Below are 14,125 nucleotides of genomic sequence, written 5' to 3'. Positions count from 1 at the left end.
GTGAAGGTTCCTTCCCTTATAGAGTAACTTCCAGCTGTTGCCATGCATCTGTAAACTGTCGTGGCACTGGTGAGACTGTTTCTTAGCATGCTAATACATTATAATTAGTGTATAATGAACAGTGAGGACGACCAGAGGGCACTTTCATGGTCATCTTGGTTTTTGGTGGGTTTTGGCTGGCTTCTTTACTGCATCCTGTTTTATCAGCAAGGTCTTTGTAACCTGTATCTTATGCTGACCTATCTCATCCTGTGACTTAGAATGCCTAACTTCCTGGAATGCAGCCCAGCAGGGTCTCAGCCTTATTTTACCCAGCCCCTATTCAAGATGGTGTTGCTCTGGTTCGACCTATGAGTATAGCCTATGACACAGCCACGTGGTGGAAGAAGATTTATGAACAGAAAAAGGAAAATGTTGTTTCTGTAGAAACAACCAGATTGGTTATAGCATGGCGTTTTTGTCTTATTTGAACACGGTTTGAATAGCTGGCCACACCTGATTGGCAAAACTCGGTGACTGGCACAAGAGTAGGCTGCAGTCTGTTTACAATTCCATTTAGGTTATAGTTCACCATGTACAGAGAAACCTTTAGGCTGAACTTCAAAATATGTGAGGAGTCAGGTTTAGGCTAAACTTCACTTAGAAGTCAGTACTGAGTAAATGTTTGTTGTATGAATGAACAAATTAACCACTAATTATGATGGGAATGAGGAGGAAGAAGGCCCAGATGTGCAGCTGTCATCTAAACTAAGAAGGCAACTGTGTGTGGGAAGCACTTGACCCTAATAGGGTCCCTGGCTCCTTGCCTGAGTGAGATTAGGAACTTCAGAAAAGCTTTTCTCCACACCCCTCCACCTGGCTCGCCTCATCTTCCCAGCTGGTCACAGTCCCCAGAGGTTCATTTGCTTTGAACATCTCTGTAAAGCTCTGAAAGTGTTCTTTGTTTCGACATTTTCTCATTTTTTGCAAGTATCAGGCATGGACAAGCACCTTCTGGAAAACACATAACACTCATACACACATACACACTCAATCTAACACACATGCTTGGCCATATCTCATACTCTTATAACCCTCACCAGCTAACTTACCCACACACAGTCCTAATTATGCACAGTTGTAGACACACATGCTTACACTTGACCTCAAGGTCTCACTCCTCTGTCCCACACACTCACAGACATCCATAGTGTTACAGGAAAGGGGTCCCGATCCAGACCCCAAAGAGGGTTCTTTGATCTCACGCAAGAAAAAATTCAGGGCAAGCCCATAAAGTGAAAACAAGTTTATTAGGAAAGTAAAAGAATAAAAGAATGACTACTCCATAGGCAGAGCAGCCCCAATGGCCGCTGGTTGCCCATTTTTATGGTTATTTCTTGATTATATGCTAAACAAGGGGTGGATGATTCATCCCTCCCCTTTTAGACCTTATAGGATAACCTCCTAACATTGCAAAGGCATTTGTAAACTGTCATGGCTGCAGTGGGAATGTAGCAGTGAGGACGACCAGAGGTTACTCTCGTGGCCATCTTGGCTTTGGTGGGTTTTGGTGGCTTCTTTACTGCAACCTGTTTTATTAGCAAGGTATTTATGACCTGCATTTTGTGCAGATCTCCTATGTTATTCTGTGACTTAGAATGCTTTAAACCTGCCAATCACGGTGGCTCACACCTGTAATCCCAGCACTTTGTGAGGCCAAAGCAGGCAGATCACCTGAGGTCAGGAGTTCGAGACCAGGCTGGCCAACATGGTGAGACCCCCCCCCCCCAGGTCTGTACTAAAAGTACAAAAAATTAGCCAAGCATGGTGGTGCACGCCTGTAATCCCAGTTACTCGGGAGGCTGAGGCAGGAGAATCGCTTGAACCTGGGAGGTGGAGTTGTAGTGAGCCGAGATCACGCCATTGCACTCCAGCCTGGGTGACAAAAGAGAAACTCCACCTCAAAAAAAAAAAAAAAAAAAAAAAAAGAATGCCTTAAACCATCTGGGAATGCAGCCCAGCAGGTCTCAGCCTCTCATTTTACCCATTTCCTCTTTAAGATGGAGTCCCTCTGGTTCACACGTCTCTGACAATAGCACAGCATGTGCCCTCATGTATGTAAACCCCTGCCCAAGTTTCCACTTATACACCCACTCACACTGACAAACACATACACACACTCATTCATTCCCTCAAGCTCAGCTCCCATGGCATGTGCACATGGACCCATTCGAACACATATCCTTGAACACCTCTCCAGGTTTCATAACACACATACAAACAGGCAATGGCCTGGGGCAGTGAACCACACTGCTCAGAGCTTAGTATGATGACCTGTTCCAACAACAGTGATACCCACTGAACATAGGTCATGGGCTGGATATCCTGCACTTTGGGTCTTTATCTCACTCAATTCTCACAATAATCCCCTGAAAGCAGTGCTACTATCAGTCCCATTTCATAGATGAGGAAACTGAGACTCATAGGCATTAAATAGTAAAGCTAGGATTCTAATCCAAGCATCTGACTCCAGAGCTCACCCCCTTATCTGGTACGACAAAGTATATTTTTCAGAAATGGTCACAACATCTCCCATCCCTCATGCTGTTTGTGAAAAAGCAAAATCTTGGGACCCTAAACTCACTAAGCCAAAGGGAAAAGTCAAGCTGAGAACTGGGTCACGCAAACCCATCTCCCATCTCCCATTTGGTTCCTAAGTCAGAAAGCTACAAAGACAAAAGCTACATACCTCTCTCACAATTTGCCCATCTTTACCCTAAAACAGTTCTGTTGAATTTCACTGTGGCAATGTAAATTGATCATTATATTCACAGGCTTTTGACAAAGGACAGATAGAACTCAAAGGCAGCCCTGTGCTCACCTGAGACAAACGCATATCTGATTGCTTCCTCTGCCCTATTGTTTACATTATCTTATATAAAAATGCAGATTCACTGAGCCAGACAGAGGCATAAGTTACTATTTCTCTACCCCACCTCACATGTAAATTGTGTATTCAGTGAAAGGCTGATCAAAGACTCAAAAGGATGTAATCATTTGTCTCTTATCTAGCCACATCTTCCTCTCCCCCAATATCCACCCCTTCCCCTGTAAATACTGAAGTCCTCAAAATCACCTTTCGAGAAAGGCATAAACCTGCCTCCTTGGTACACATCCTTAACTTTGGCAAAGAAACCTCCTAAAATGATTGAGACTTGGCTTGGTCATTTTCATTGATTTACATCTTTTTTTTTTTTTTTGAGACGGAGTCTTGCTCTGTCACCCAGGCTGGAGTGCAGTGACACAATCTCAGCTGACTGCAACCTCTGCCTCCCGAGTTCAAGCGATTCTCCTGACTCAGCCTCCCAAGTAGCTGGGATTACAGTCACTCACCACCACACCCAACTAATTTTTTTTTTTTTTTTTTTTTGGTGAGACGGAGTCTGGCCCTGTCGCCCAGGCTGGAGTGCAGTGGCGTGATCTCGGCTCACTGCAAGCTCCACCTCCCGGGTTCACACCATTCTCCTGCCTCAGCCTCCCGAGTAACTGGGACTACAGGCGCCTGCCACTATGCCCAGCTAAATTTTTGTATTTTTAATAGAGACGGGGTTTCACTGTGTTAGCCATGATGGTCTCAATCTCCTGACCTCGTGATCCACCCGCCTCAGCCTCCCAAAGTGCTGGGATTACAGGCTTGAGCCACCGCGCCCGGCCACACCCAACTAATTTTTATATTTTTAGTAAAGACGGGGTTTCACCATGTTGGCCAGGCTGGTCTCAAACTCTCAACCTTAAGTGATCCACCCACTTCGACCTCCCAAAGTGTTGGGATTACAGGCGTGAGCCACTGAACCTTTTTTTTTTTTTTTTTTTGTTATTGAGATAGGGTCTTATTCTGTCTCCCAAGCTGGAGTTCAGTGGCATGATCACAGCTCACAGCAGCCTTGACCTCCCGGGCTCAGGTGATCCTCCTACTTCAATTATCTTTACATTAGGTAAAGATTATCTTTACAGGTGGGTGCCACCATGCTTAGATAATTTTTGCAAAGACAAGTTTTGCCATGTTTCCCAGGCTGGTCTTAAATTCCCGGGCTCAAGCAATCTGCCAGCCTTGACCTCCTAAAGTGTTGGGATTACAGGTGTGAGCCACTGCTCCCAACCATTTATTGATTTACATCTTCTAGAACCTTGTCACTCCCCCATCAACAGCTAGTTGCTGCACTTTGGATGTTTGTCTTCTCAAACTTTATGTTGAAAGTTGATCTCCAATGTTAGAGGTGGGGCCTAATGGGAGGTATTTGGGTCATGGGGGTGGATCCCTCATGAATGGCATGTTGCCATTCTCGTGTTAATGAGGAAGTTCTCGCTGTATTAATTTCCACAAGAGCTGATTGTTAAAAGAACCTGGCACCTTCCCCCTCTCTCCTCCATCCATTCTCTCACCATGTGATGTCTGCACACGATGGCTCCCTTTTACCTTCTGCTATGAGTGGAGCAGCCTGAGGCCATCACCAATCACCAGAAGCAGATGTGGGCACCATGCTTCTTGTACAGTCTGCAGAATCATGAGCCAATAAACTGATACAGCAGGTAGAAAGAAATTATGTAGGCAGATAGTGAGGGCAAAACAGTCCTCTGCAGAGCATCCCTTTTAACAAAAAGCAGCTCAAGAAATTATTTTTTTCTAACAAAGAGAAGCCTGAAAAATTGAGCTGCAAACATAGATAAGCAAGCTGGAAGCTTGCATGGGGAAATGCTGGCAGCTGTGCCAATAAAATTGGGCTACCTAGGCACCAGGGATATCCAACAGGGAGGCTCCATCTTTCCTTTGTTATCACGTGTACAGTAAAGGAATGGGCAACATGGGTAACAGGCCAGGCAAAGAACCTACCTGCATAATAAAAGATAAGGGTGGGGGCTACCAGAAATTTGTGCCCTATGCAAATGGCATACCTGGTCCAACCAATCTTTCACACCCTATGTAAATCAGACACTGTTTCCTCACCAGGCATCTATAAACTCCCTTGCATTTCACCGTGGATCTGGCAACCCATTTCTCTGGGACCCCTCTCTCCAGCAGAAAGCTATTCCCTTTCTTCCGCCTATTAAACTTCCGCTCTTAACCTCACTCTTTGTGTGTCCATGTCCTTTATTTCCTCAGCTGTGAGACAACGAACCTCAGGTATCACCCCCCAGACAACAAGGCCGCTTCAAAACCACTTTTCTTGATAAGTTACCAAGCCTCAGGTATTCCTTTATAGCAACATAAATGAACTAAGACAATAGTGTATGGCCCCTTCTCTTGAACTTGGGTGGGTCTTTGTGACTACCTCAACTAAATATGATGGAAGTGATGCCACATGACTTCAAAGTCTAGGTCATAAATGGTGATACAACTTGTGCCTGGCTCTCTCTCTTAGGATGCTTATCCTTGGAACCCTTGGAACCCAGCTACCATGCTGTGTGGAAGCCCAGGCCACATGGAGAATCCACATATCATATCCTTGCTGGAAGCCCCATCTGAGGTCCCAGGTAGCCAGCATCAACTGGCTATCAGGAGATCTTCAAGCTGACTCCAGCCCAGCCACCACCAGACTGCAGCCATATGAGAGACCTTGAGCAAGAATGGCCTAGTTGAGTCCAATCAATGCTCTCTCCCCAAGAAACAAAAGAAATGAATAATAAATGATTGTTGTGGCCAGGCCTGGTGGCTCATGCCTGTAATCCCAACACTGCGGGAGGCCAAGGCAGGTGGATCGTGAGGTCAGGAGTTCAAGATCAGCCTGGCCAAGATGGTGAAACCCCATCCCTACTAAAAATACAAAAATTAACCAGGCACCAGTAATCCCAGCTACTTGGGAGACTGAGGCAGAGAATCACTTAAACCCGGGAGGCGGAGGTTGCAGTGACCTGACATGGCGCCACTGCACTCTAGCCTGGGTGACAGAGCGAGACTCCATCTCAGAAAATAATAAATAAATAAATAAATAAATAAATAATTGTTTTATGCCAATAAATATGGGTGGTTTGTTATGCAGCAATGAATCACTGAGGCCAGGGCAGAGAATTACCCACAATCAGCCTCAGACCACGATGGGGAGGTGATGCCAATCTTTGTCCCTTTCTGGACCCTCTGCTTTTACCTCCAAGGTCCAGGATCTCAGACCACAACTCCCCATGATGGGCTCCTTCATAGCAAGTGAACACCGGCGCAGCAATCTCCCTATATGGGCATGAGCTCTCCAGGCCCCAGGCTCTCATCCACAGTTGACTCTGTGGTACTTTAGGCAGGTGCTTATCCCTCAGTTTTCTCTTCTGTAAAATGCACTGTCTGATGATCCCAGCCCTGCCCACTCACTCAGAGGCTATGAGGAGCCATCCTTGAAGCTGAAGTTTAAGGGGTTATTGCCAATGTTTGCATTTTAAGATCCAGGTTGGCAACTAGAACCACACAATGTCCTAAAAAGACCTTTCAGGACTATCGTATGCAGCATTCTATATATTATAGAAGGGGAAACTGAAATATTAATTGTGAACACAGTCCTGGCTCTGAATAAATGCTTATGAATATGAGGAGGTGCGAGAAGGGAGAAACAGGCAGCACTGGCCGAAGGATCCAACTCTTAATTCTTGAGAAGCCTCACTACTGCCCTCCTCCTTCTCTCTGCTCCTACGGTTCCCTGCCCATCTCCCCTTCCCCTTTTGGGTTGCCCCTCTGCCCAGGCCTGGAATGGGCACCTGGTGTGAACTCCTGAACTTGGGATGCCAGCCCTGGCTGATTTGCCTCCCTAAAGGCTCACTCCACCACCCTCCCAAGAGCTGTTGCCTTAGAACACTTCCTCCATGTGCTTACAATAAAAGGCATTTGAGAAGAAACCCATGGCTCTCCAAGATGACTCATTTCCTGGGAGGCATTGGAGCCCTGGGGTGCTGGTTGGGATGACCGCCTGAGCCACTCTTGCTGTTGCCCTTAGCACTTCAGCCTTCTCCATATTCTCCACCTCCAAGGCAGGACAAGGGAAACTGAGTCACCAGAGTCACAAGATCAGGCTTCCGCCCCACCTATCTCCCCCATCTTCTCTTCCCGTTTCCATCTGTATTAGACTCCCAGAGCTGCCATTATGAAGTACCACACATTTGGTGGCTTACAACAACAGAAATTTATTCTCTCACAGTTCTGGAAGCCAGAAGTCCAAAATCAAGGCATTGGCAGGGTGGGTTCCTTCTGGAGGCTCTGAGGAGAGTCTGTTCCCTGCTTCTCTCCTGGTTTCTGGTGACTGTTGGCAATCCCAGGTTTCCTTGGCTTGTAGATGCAACACTCAATCTGCTTCTGTCTTCACCATGTGATCTTCTCTATGTCTGTCTTCTTCTCTTTCCTTGTGTTGTAAGGACACTTGATGCTGGATTTAGGGGCCACCCTAATCCAGAATTGTCTCAACTCAAAATCCTTAACTTAATTACATCCACAAAGACTTTTCTTCCAAATAAGGTCACATTCGCAGATTCTAGGTGAACATATCCTTTGGGAGGAGGACCATCATTTAACTCAGAACACCTCTTTTCCCCGTATTTCTGGAATAAGGTAGAAAACCCTCCTAGTTCCTGGAAATTGGCAATTGACAGTGTTAGTGGTTCCTGGAGTAGCCCCTTCCTGTGGATCCTACTCCTGTTTTTGGCTGGATGGGTTCAACTACATTAGGAAGAGAGCAGGGTATGTGAGGTGGCCTCATTGACATCAGCAATAGGAAGAAGACAAAAGGAGGAGATAGGTAAATCATAAGCAACACAAGAATCCTGCAACGTGAGGACATTGAATGTAGAGGAAAATGACTCAGTTGGTGCTATGCAAATGAGAACCAAGGTTATCTAATGACAACCAATGCTCATTGGGATGATCCTGGGCCACTGAGAAAACTTCAAGTCAGGGATCAACAACCGATATGGGCCAGGGATGGGGACATATGTTGGCCTCGAGAACTTATGCACCATTCAAAGAAGGCAGCTAACATTTAGCTCACCCACCCATTGCTATGACAACATAAGTCCAGTTGCTAGATAATTTTCTCAAGAGAAGCTGGAAATATGGGGCTCCATGCAAACTCCCCCAGTTTTTATATTTATTTATTTATCTGAGACAGAGTCTCGCTCTGTCGCCCAGGCTGGAGTGTAGTAGCATGATCTCTGCTCACTGAAAACTCCACCTCCCAGATACAAGTGGTTCTCCTGCCTCAGCCTCCCAAGTAGCTGGGATTACAGGTGCCTGCCACCATGCCTGGCTAATTTTCATATTTTTAGTAGAGATGGGGTTTCGCCATGTTGGCCAGGCTGGTCTTGAACTCCTGACCTCAGGTGATCCTCCTGCCTCAGCCTCCCAAAGCGCTGGGATTACAGGCGTGAGCCTCTGTGCCCAGCTATTTTGTCCCCACTTTCTTACTCTGCCATGACTTTGCAAATGTGATCCCCACACCTGCACAGTTCTCTCTCTACCTGACTCATTTTGAAGACTTTGGTGGACGCCTCTTCCTCTGAGAGGTTCCCACGGCCCCTAGGCCTAGTGAGTCACCCTCTCCCCCCACCTTGGACTCTCTGCTCTGACCTGCCCTGGCATCCATGATCTGCATCGTGAACATTGGTGAGTCTTTTTTCCCCACTGGCTAGGAAATTCCTTGAGAGCAGGGCCCAGGTCTGAGTCATCTGTGTTGCCTGCCCTGAGTGGGGAGTTAACAATGTTTGTGGGATGAATGGAAGGGAAGAGGAAGGGAGTGGTGTCACAAACAGCTCTCAGATTACTAGCTGAATCTTGGGCTCCAGGTATCTGGCAGTTAAAGCACAGGTCAATGTTATAGGGATGATCTTAGCCGGCTGTGGTGGCTCACGCCTGTAACCCCAGCACTTTGGGAGGCCAAGGTGGGAGGATCGCTTAAGCCCAGGAGTTTGAGATCAGTATTGGCAACATAGTGAGAGACCCTTACTCTACAAAAATTTTTAAAAAAATAAAAAGAGCTGATTTTTGTCTAACCTAACAGAGTGTGTGCAAAGGTGAGGGTCTGAATATGTGTGAGTACTTGAGAATGTGTGAATGTATGTATGAAGTGTATGAGTGTGGATATACATGTGTGTGTGTTTGAGACGGAGTCTCGCTGTGTCGCCCAGGCTGGAGTGCAGTGGTGCGATCTTGGCTCACGGCGACCTCTTCCGGTGGGTTCAAGCTATTCTCCTGCCTCAGCCTTCTAAGTAAGTAGCTGGGTCTACAGGTGTGTACCAGCATGCCCCGCTAATTTTTGTATTTTTAGTAGAGACGGGTTTCACCATGTTGGCCAGGCTGGTCTCGAACTCCTGACCTTCAGTGATCCACCTGCCTTGGCCTCCCAAAGTGCTGGGATTACAGGCATGAGTCACCGCACCTGGCCTTATTTCTGTACTATGTATGTACATAGGTGCATGAGCATGAGTATTCGTGTGTGATGGTGGGATGTGTGAATGAGTATGTGTTTGAAGGTTTGTATGGATGTATCTGTAGGTGTAAACATGTTCACTGAATGGAACTCCATGGGAGCAGGGACTTTGTCTTGTCCTGTTTTTTTGTCCTTGCCTCTAGCACACTCAAATGAACATGTCTGGCACGGGGGTTGCAGCAGGGAGCATGATTGCAGGAAGGGTAGCCCAGTGGTTACCAGCAGCGACCCTGGAGTCAGACAGCATTGGTGCTTCCTAACTGTGGGCAAATCAACCACTAGGAGCCTCAGTTTTTCCATGTGTTAAATGGGTACCTACCTTATAGGGTAGCACCTATAAAGTAGGGCAACATCTACCTTACAGGGAAGTTCAAAGAGCTTAGAATTGTGTGTGGAGCATAGGATATAATAAATTTGGACTAGTATCATTATCCTGGGTGTCACTGTCAACACCCAGCAGTCCCAACAATGTGGCTTATGCCTGTAGTCCCAGTACTTGGGAGGCCGAGGTGGAAGGATTGCTTGACCCCAGGAGTTTGAGACCAGCCTGAGCAACATAGTGAGACTTTGTCTCAAAAAAAAAAAAAAAAAAAAAAGCTGGATGTGGTGATGCATGCTTGTAGTCCCAGCTACTGGGGAGGCTGAAGCAGGAGGATTGCTTGAGCTCAGGAGTTTGAGGCTACAGTGATCTCTGATGGTGCCATAGCATTCTGGCCTGAACAAGAGTGACACCCTGGCTCAACAAAACAGAACAGTACAGAACAAAAACATCCCAACAGATGCTTCCAAGGGCTAAAGCCCCTTCAAAACAAGTCCAAAGACCACTTACTAGCAACATTCATTGTTCTTCTCTGAACCTCAGTTTCTTCCTATGGGAGGGAGAGATAAGCTGTACTTTGCTTTCTCCCAGGGCAGCTGGGAGGTTATCATCACAGCGCTCCAAATCCTGCCCCTGGAGGGAAGGGTTTGCACTGCAGCAGTCTGAAGCCAAAGCTGGGAGCAGGGTGCCCTCTCCTGGCACAGTGGAGTCAAGGGCGACTCCAGCTGCAGGGCACAGGCTGACCTCGGAGGTCCAGGGGTGCTATCCGCAAAGGAAGGTGGGCAAAAGGGAGCGGTCTGGGGAGGGCACCTTACAGCTCCCTACTCTTGCAGCGTGGAGCCCGTGCTCCCTTTCTGTGGACTGAGCTCCTCTGCCTTAGGTCTCGCTCCAAGGACGTCTCCCACCCTGCCCCCGCCCCGTCAGACTGGACCAACCCCCCACTCCTCCCCATTACAAGTTCTCAGAGTGTTCCTTTTGCTTTTCTATCATCTGAGAAATGAAGGGCAGGGGCAGAACCCCTGGCTGTGTGACTCCTAAGGTCCTTGGACGAGGCTCTTAGCAAATATTAGGATAAAAGGGGCGTGGAAGCTCAGACAAGGCTGGGAAGTGAACCCAGAGGCCATCCAGCCCCACTGGGGAACGATCCAGCCTCAGCGGGGGACGTCAGAGACCTGGATTAGGGGACTCCCTGGCTCCACCCTGAGGAGAGCCAGGACTGTGGGCTGAAGCCAAGGGGCACCACAGCGTGGGTTCCGGGGCAGACATCTGGGAACATTAATTCATTCCCAAATATTGTGTGCAGTCTGTGTGCCAGGCACTGAGCTGGACCCTGGGGACACAGCAGCTGGCAAAGCCATACAGGTTTCTGTCCCTCCTGGAAGTAATGGGACAGGCACATAGTCAGATGATTTCGATATAATGATATAGAACCACACCACCTCACATCCCCCTTTTGGGGTGCCTCTTAAAGCCTGTGGCTTAGAGATGGCCCGCGGCTAGGGAGGGGCGCTCTCTTGTATTCTACGAGTCTGGAGGGCTCCCCCAACGGAAGAAACCCGGGGATGGGTGGGCCGGCAGCTCCTGGGACGCCCGACTCACAGCGGAGCCGCCTGGGATGAGGATTGAGGGAGAGAGGGGGGCCCTGTCCCAGGGTCTCTAAGAAGTCCCCCACCTCTGTACTCCCCAGCCCAGCGGTGAGTTCGAGGTGGGCCCAGGGGGCCTGGAGGGAGGGGCGTGGATAGAGCGGGAAAGGAGAGACCCCTAGCGGGGTGGACAAGAAGGGAGGAACTCCACAGAACTGCTTAATCCGGCTCCATCCCCATCAGCGGGCTTTCTCAGCGCCTGCACCCCTCTCTATCCCATCTCGAAGCCTCCAATTAATCCAGAGTGAGACGCAGGACCGCCGGGAGGCGAGCGGGGAAGCTGAAGCTAGGGCAGGCTAAAGCCCCGCGGCCAAAGGGCAGGCTCGTGCGCCCTCCGCCCCCTCTCCGCCCCTCCGCGCCCAGGACCTAATTGTTTGCAAAAGCAAACACGGAAAAGGCAGGTACAAAGGTCGGGAGGAGGGACCGGGACCTGCTTCTGCCTGGGGTTTCGACCTTCCAGCCAGAAGCTCCACTGGGGCCTGGACCTGGAGAAGGGACATCAACAGTTAACGTCCAGGGCAGCTTTCAGCGGCGTGGGCGGGGATCCCCAGGGAAGCCCTGTTAGCAGTTTCTTGTACATCCAGCCTGGTATATTTTCTGCATGTATAGGCAAATACCTGTTTGTGTGTTCTTTTCTTTCTTTTACATAAATAATCACATACTAGGCGCACCGTTCTGCACTTTGCTTTTTGTCCTTCATTATATGTTTTGTTGTTGGTTTTGTTCTTGTTGTTGTTTTGTTTGTTTTTTAGACAGAGTCTCACTCTGTTGCCCAGGCTAGAGTGCAGTGGCCCAATCTCGGCTCACTGCAACCTACCGGGCTTAAGCGATTCTCCTGCCTCAGCCTACTGAGTAGCTGGGATAACAGGCGTGTGCCACCACGCCCGGCTAATTTTTGTATTTTTAGTAGAGACGGGATTTCGCCATGTTGGCCAGGCCGATCTCGAACTCCTGACCTCAGGTGACCCGCCCGAATCAGCCTTCCAAAGTGCTGGGATTACAGACATGAGCCACCACGCCCGACTGTCGTTTTTTTAAAATACGGACAGGGTCTCGCTTTGTTGCCCAGGCAGAGTGCAGTGGCGCTTAGGCCTCAGGCTTGGGCCATCGCACTGGGCCACCATATCTTGAAGATCATTCTATATTGTTAGATAAACAGCTCATTTAAACAAAAAAATGGCTATCTGCATATTCCATCATGTGGACTGTACCAATATTTATTTAACAAGTCTTCCATGGAAGGACAATCTTTTGTTCTTAACGTCATTTTGCTCATGTGTGCAAACATCTTTGGAATAAATTCCTAGAAGTGGAACTGCTTGGTCAAAGGGCATGTGGGTTTGTAATCTTGTTAGTTATTACCAGAGTGTTGTTCATTAAGGTTGTGCCAATGTACAATCCCAAAACCAAAGTATGAGGAGGCCTGTTTCCCCACACTCTTACCAATAGTATGTTATTAAACTGTAAACTTTTTATCCATGTGATAGTAAACTTAAAAATAAAATTAATCAGCCGGGCATGGTGGCTCACGCCTGTAATCCCAGCACTTTGGGAGGCCAAGGCAGGTGGATCACGAGGTCAGGCGTTCAAGACCAGCCTGGCCAACATAGTGAAACCCCATCTCTATTAAAAATAAAAATAAAAATAATTAGCCTGGCGTGGTGGCAGGCACCTGTAATCCCAGCTACTTGGGAGGCTGAGGCAGGAGAATCGCTTGAACCTGGGAGGTGGAGGTTGCAGTGAGCCAAGATCGCGCCACTGCATTCCAGCCCGGGTAACAGTGTGAGACTCTGTCTCGAAAAAAAAATTCATCATTCAATTTCCCCAAGCCACATAGGGAGCCTGGACTTTCACCCCCAACCTGGCACTAAGAAGGCACCCCTCCACCTCCATGGTTCTTCTATTGTTTCCTTCCTTCCTTTCCCTCCCTCCTTCCCTTCCTTCCTTCCTTCTTTCCTTCCTTCCTCCCTCCCTCCCTCCTTCCCTCCCTACCTCCTTTTCTCCCTCCCTCCTTCCGTCCTGCTCCTCCTCTCTCTTTTCTTTTCTCTTTTTTTCTTTCTTTAATTAATTAATTCACTTATTTATTTTGAGACAGAGTCTTGCTCTTGTAGCCCAGGCTGGAGTGCAATGGCACGATCTCGGCTCACTGCAGCCTCCCCTTCCTGGGTTCAAGCGATTCTCCTGCCTCAGCCTCCCAAGTAGCTGGGATTACAAGTGCCTGCCACCACGCCAGGCTAATTTTTGTATTTTTAGTGGAGACAGGGGTTTCCTCTTGAAATCCTGACCTTGTGATCTGCCAGCCTCGGCTTCCCAAAGTGCTGGGATCACAGGCATGAGCCACCGTGCCTGGCCTAATTTTTTATTTTAAGAGAGGAGGTCTTGCTGTTAATATATTGCTCGGGCTGGCCTTGAATTCCTGGGCTCCAGCGATCCTTCCAACTCACAAGTAGCTGAAGTTACAGGGCGCACCAAAACTCCTGGCTCATTTTCATTATTAATGATAAAAGGTCAATCAACTAAGAAAACATAGCACTCCGAAGTGTGTATGTATGGAAAACAGAGCTGCAAAATATGTGAAGCAAAAACTAATAGATAGAAATAGATAAATCCGGCCAGGCGTGGTGGCTCACGCCTGTAATCTCAACATTTTGGGAGGCCAAGGCAGGTGGATCACTTGAGGTCAGGAGTTCGAGACCAGCCTGGCCAACATGGTGAAACCCTGTCTCTAC

Source organism: Pan troglodytes, chromosome 21, assembly GCF_028858775.2.
Source record: "Pan troglodytes isolate AG18354 chromosome 21, NHGRI_mPanTro3-v2.0_pri, whole genome shotgun sequence".
Lineage (NCBI taxonomy): Eukaryota > Metazoa > Chordata > Mammalia > Primates > Hominidae > Pan > Pan troglodytes.
The sequence above is the reverse complement of the archived record's forward strand: the minus strand, read 5'-3'. Positions refer to the sequence as shown.